The sequence below is a fragment of the Haemaphysalis longicornis genome, unplaced genomic scaffold (genome assembly GCF_048455015.1).
Source record: "Haemaphysalis longicornis isolate Haplotype H1 unplaced genomic scaffold, Haemaphysalis longicornis Haplotype H1 scaffold_1, whole genome shotgun sequence".
NCBI lineage: Eukaryota > Metazoa > Arthropoda > Arachnida > Ixodida > Ixodidae > Haemaphysalis > Haemaphysalis longicornis.
The window spans coordinates 452,680,098-452,686,097 of record NW_027526203.1 but is presented as its reverse complement, the minus strand read 5'-3'; positions in this window follow the sequence as shown (position 1 = coordinate 452,686,097).

Here is a 6,000-nt window from a genome sequence, read left to right as displayed (position 1 = left end):
CGACGCCGTGTTCCTTCTGCTTCTGCGTCCACAGCCTGGGGACGAGTACTGTGGCAATACAGCGAATGTTCAGATCACACGCCAGGATCGTCTACGTGACATTTCCATAATGGTATACGCACAAGTTGCCGATTGGTTTCGACATTTTCGGGGGTTGAGCTTGTTGAAGGTCTTCCTGATCTCTCGCCACCTTTCAGTGATGCTATGCCGCCCTTGAACCACGCGTGCCGTTCAAAACAGCTTGCCCCACTGATTGCAGCATCGCCATAAACTTGCCGGACCACGCCAACCATCTCTGCCGCACATCTGCCTAGTTTTACTCAGAGTGTCATGTTCGCTTTTAACAGCATAGCTATTTAAGATCTTGGTTGCTCCGTCAATGAACAGAAAATATGCCAAGAAAATGCCGGGGGCACGTGAGACTGCGTCTCGGGATGTTCCTTCTAACATGGCACGGATCCACGTCGGGGATTGGCCAGGAATCGGGCGTAAAGAGGGCTAACGCGCCCGCCACACAAAACTGTAAATTAGGAACATGAGCATTTGAATGACGAAAGAGCATATAATGACAACCGAGAATTGGTTGCGCCGTCAATGAACAGAAACGCGCGCTCCACTTGTCGTCTACTTCTGACGTAACATGCCACACTAATAATGACGAGACTTCGCTAGTTGGTACCGCCGCCAATCGGATTTCTCTGTTTAAAATGCGAGCGGCTCGGCCTTCTTGGCTGTTGGGGATGCTTTTTCTTCCTTCTGGTTCTACTTCGCTTTTAAAGAACCTCCTCCAACAAGGAAACACTTCTTTCTCGTGGCATTTGGCGGCGGCAGAACTCTCTCCGACGCTGTGCCGCGCACATGGGTTGGGGCGACCAAAGAAGCTCCGGACGCGCAAAGAGGCGGCTTATCAGGAAGCGCGCCGCGCTGCGAGGCGAGAATGTCATCGGCGACGACGAGCCGAGGACCCCGAACGGGTGCGTGCAAGCGTGCGTTTGAGCAAACAGTGTCGCCGACAAAACGACCCCGCGTATACCGAGGCATGGAGAACTTCAGCGTCAGGTCCGTCGATCCCTGGGCGGCGCGCACGGCCGCTTTCAGCAAGAATTCCTGGACATCGAGTTCGGGCACAGCTGCCGCGTGAACCTGTCTACCATGAGCTCCGTGTGCAACGCTGAGCAGGATGAGGGGGCCTTGCAAGTGAAGAACAAGAAGTGCAGGCCTTCAACGGCGAGGGAGAACACAACGAAAACTTTGCGGCGGGGAACGATGAAGCATACGAGTACTGAAGAGTGCACTATACAAATAAAGCACTTATATACATTACTTTGTGTTTGATGTACTTGTATGGCGCTCGTCGAGTTTAGCTTAGTGAGACGAACCCAGCTCTGCTGTGACATCAGGCTTGTACCGTTGTGCAAGCTGGCTTAGATTTTTTTTTTTTTTTTGTTCAAGCTTCCTGACACTGTGGCCAGATATATTTTTCGGGGCATGTTATACCACGCCGATAAAAGAAAATAAGGAAAACTAGTCTGAGCTCAAAGAATGTGTTATTTTCGTTTTCGTATCTTATTCTCGTTTTCATAATTAAATTTATAGATAAAGTGTGTACAAATCGGGGCCGGAAAATGGCTGAAAGGAAGGCGGGACGGGAAGGGGGGGGGGGGGGGGGTAGACGCCACTTATAAAACTTCGGGGGGTGTTCTGACACCGAAACTCCCCCCTCTGGCTACGCCCTTGTTTCCTGATCATGATAAAATCGCAGTAACGCGCGTGGTCCTAATCGCAACACATCTCCCAATGAACATAGCACGATGCATTTTGACACACTGACTTATGAGGGCCGGTACTTACTGCGACTGTGCGTGCAGGTTTATGATGTCCACTGTAAACGTGCTACAAGACAGTTGTCTTCAAAACGTGATGCTTTTTGACGCTTGGTGGTCCCAAAACATGTCACATGCATTCTCGTCACGGGGTGAATATAGCAGTTCGCATTGAAGATAAAGCCCTCCAGGTAATGCTAATTGCTGAGCGGCTCGTCATGGTTTCCGGAGATTTGGGGATTCCTCTCCTCTTCCCCCCAATCTTCACGCGTTATCACCACAAAAAAAAAAAAAAAAAAAAAAAGCTCAGGTCTATGCCCAAAAAGTAGCCTGCGCTGAGCTTTCGAAATAAAAAAAAAAGTTATTTGTCTGAGTACACGTATCGGTGCACCTTTGTATAAATTTTAGAGGAGTGCAGACTTATAAACAAACATGTATACATACGCCTACAGCAGGCTCAGGATCGATTCGTGCGGGCGGTTCTGTGGGAAAATTCCATCCCGAGTTTCCCGTCTTGCAATCACGTTTCAAATTTGACTCCTGACGACAGGTGCTCGTAGCGAAGCCCGCTAAATGTCGGTCATACATGACTCGAATGGGACGCCTTTTACAGAGTATCGACCGGAGCGGCAAATGATCGGCCGGTATAAGGTAGAAATAGACTAGGCTTTGACGGGCCAAGAAAGGAGCCTAGTTTCAACCTACTCACCAAATATGCGGAAGGCAACACCCAGGTATCTCAGGTATCTCATCATTGTATTGGGCCTCACTCCCTAGATTTAAAAACTTTAGATGAACGCAAAATTACTATCGTGTCGCGAACGCTTTGCGCGCGTTTTATTCAAATCGGCATTACACTTCAAAAATGTTTCTTTTTTAAGTGTGGCGTATGAAACAAATGTTTTTTTTTTTTTTTCTGAAGTTCAGCACAGCTTTCCGCCCGGACATTACCAGTACTCAATGGTGCAATTTAAATCATTTGTAACTTAGTCAAATGAATTAGTTGAAGCTGTCAGGGGTCATGCAGTAAGTATTTAGTTGCACTTCTGTCTTAAGTTACTCAGCAGCGGTATAGACACGGAGTATGTAACTCATAAAACTTTTAATTTTGGCTACATCCGAGGGCTTCCTAGCAAACCCCTTGTTTGCAGTTCTATTGAAGAAAATGAGGACGTCGGCTAAACTCGAGAGAAAGAGAAAAAAAATGAACACGAAAAGGTAATGCGGCTTTTGAGGCCACCCAGCTTCCCCAAGCAGGCACATCAAATTCTACACCGCAGAAACGAGTAAGCCTCGTCAAGTACGCCAGTGTCCCCGTTTGAAACTCGCGTCTCAACACGACGTATACACGTTTTCACGACGAAGCAGGAAGACGGAAAGGCCGTGGGAGGGCAATAAAGAAGAAAAAAAGTGCCAAGAACGAGGACGGCCGATTGCTGGGACAACAAGGCATTGTGGCCAGCGGTACACAACGCCGCGACCTTTTTCCGCAACAGAGAGCGGCGCCATTGTGCGAACACTCCATTACACGTTGCCGGGCAGCGACAGTCTCGCGAATTTATCGCGATCGCGTCGCCTTTGGGTCCCCTCTTCGGCGACCGTCTCTTTTCTTCGCCCATTACTCCTACGATATAATAACAGCGCCGCATCCCGGTGCAGGGAAAGCGCGAAAAGGATCCCGGGGAGATAGAAGGTAGGCCGCGGGGACGCGAAGGAGCGTGGCTGCTTGCGGCGGCGAGGGGAAGCCGCCGGCGCGGTGCGCACAGTGCACGATATTAACGGACAAGGCGGCGATAAAGAATCACTCCATTAAAGGTTTGTACACAGGTCGGGGACAACAAGGGATCGTCGTTCGCGAAAATTGACGCCACAAAAGGAAGACGAAATCCCCGCGCGGGGAATGTAACGTCCGGCCCGCGGACATACACGGGGCTCCGAGAGGTAGATGCGTGTACACGTATAAATAACTGCACGGGGGACTCGCGACTGCTCTTCGAAGTGGTGGGGGAAGGTGACAAAGCGTCGGCCGAGGAGACGTTTAAATTGTCGCAATACACACACACTTCGCCACCGCTGTTTATGCACGCTGCAAGCGCACACACACCTCAAGGGGGGCGACATAAAAGGGAAGTGGGAGCGGGTGGTACAAGAAAGCGAAAATCGGGCGTACACACAGAAGTCTGCACCGCAGCAGCGGCTTCGCAGACACGGCGCCGGTGTGTGTGCCTGAGAGGAACGGCGCCGGCCTTCCGCCCAGCACTCGAGGAAGTAAAGAAACGCACGGCCCAAACATTTAGCGAGCTCATGGAAAAGTCAGCGAGCTGTGGTACGAGCCAACGGCGCCAACAGTCGGGTCAGTCCCCCCCTCCCCCTTCCCTAACAGACTGCTGCTCTCACTGCAGCAGACCGAGCTCGGGGAGATACTTCGTTACGGGACCATTGTCGGCGGGCGCCACCTTCTGTCGGCCCCCTCTTTATAGGCAGGCCCTCGGGCGGACATCCTTAAAGTGGACTCCCTCCAGCGCGAGGCGCCTTTTTCTTCGCCGCGGTGGCGCAGCGCTCCGTGTCTCGGAGTCGACTCGCGAAACGATCGAGTGAGTGTGAACCGGCGGCCCGGGTATATCAGCCGACAATGGGGGCCAGTGCGGTGGACCGCGTTATAAATGCTCCTACCTGTCAGGAGCCCATTATTGTCGGCCACCGCTCTGCACGCGCGCGATCACGCACGAACAAACTTCGATTCCTCGGGTCCCGGGAAAGGACACGCGATGCAGCATCCAGGGGCTGCGCGACCTCTTCAAATCTGGGCCCCCTGTCCGGGCTGCGGGCTCCCCGTCGACTTTTCGAGAAAGGCGCCGCCGCGGACAAAGCCGGGGTCCATGTTCGCGCCAAGGCGGAAGAAAAGTCGACAGCGCCATTTCGACGTCCCGCGCGCCGCGGCGCCTCTGACCACGTCATGCGCTGCCTCTACCCCCTCCTTTTCCTTATCCATTTAAATACGCCTCGCTTTCATGCTATTCTTGGCCTTTAGTGCGCAGTAGAGCGTTCACAAGCTTGTTCGTGCGCAGTCAAATAAAACGTCACCATGAAGATGCGAGCCGGAGCCGGCAAATTTCGTAATTGCGGTTCACTGCGGCCTGGTTGCGAAGGCACTGACTGCCCATCATTCTTCGATGCCAGTTATATCAATGTTTCGCATTTGTGGCGCCACTTCTCAGAATATATGTCCTGGTTCACAGGTTCGTGTTCACGTTTCCTTTGTTGCTTTGCTACTCTCGGTTGATAATTTTACAGCGAAGCTGTTATCCTCTAGTTGGTCGAAAAATTCCCTGTCGTAAACAAACAAACAAACAAAAAACAGGCAAGACCCAACAGTTCTCGCCCAAGACGAGCGCATGCGTCAGGCAAATCAGGTGTGCAGCATAGAGCTCAATATTCGTGTAAAGAAAACAAAAAACACAAAACAAGCATCTGAATAGCATGATGGATGATAAGCCCCCCCTCCCCATGGATCGTTCTGGTAAGCATTAGGTTTGCAGCTGCTCTCGAAAGGGGACGGGGGTTGATGTCATTCGAGGGCTAGTGCATGTGTCAGGCTAGGCAGGGCCCAGCAGTACTCGGCCAAGACGCCCAGCGCATGTGCCATGACCCAGCATTTGCCGCCAGAGAAGCCGAGTGCGAGCGACAAGCCCGTCGACACAATGAGGAACATTTCCTACCCTCCCCATCAGCATGTGTAGTGGTTTACAACAGCTGCGCTGGACATCCACCTTGGCAGAGCGGGGTGCCATGGCGTCCGTTTTTTTATGGGGTGTGTTTTGCAGACCGTCTTTAGCGGCTGCAGACGCACTGTAAATCCACGTGAAACCTCTAACCAACGTCGCCTTCGTCAGCAGAATGCTTTAGACATGGGACATGACGTTGAAGACCTCGTGCGCTGGCGTTGAACCAACTTCGCGCATTTCTGTCCTCCCCATGTCAAGTGAACACTATTAACTTGCCTTACCTTAACACAGTTACCTTAGATAACTGTGTTAACTTGTCATCTGGGTCCTCCAGCTTTAGAATACTCCCTAGCGATTCTCTATTCGCACTGCCATGTGCCCCTTGAATATCCATAAATGCTATTCGTCATAGCCTATACCCTCAGCCATTAAATGCACCACGTTAACAGAAA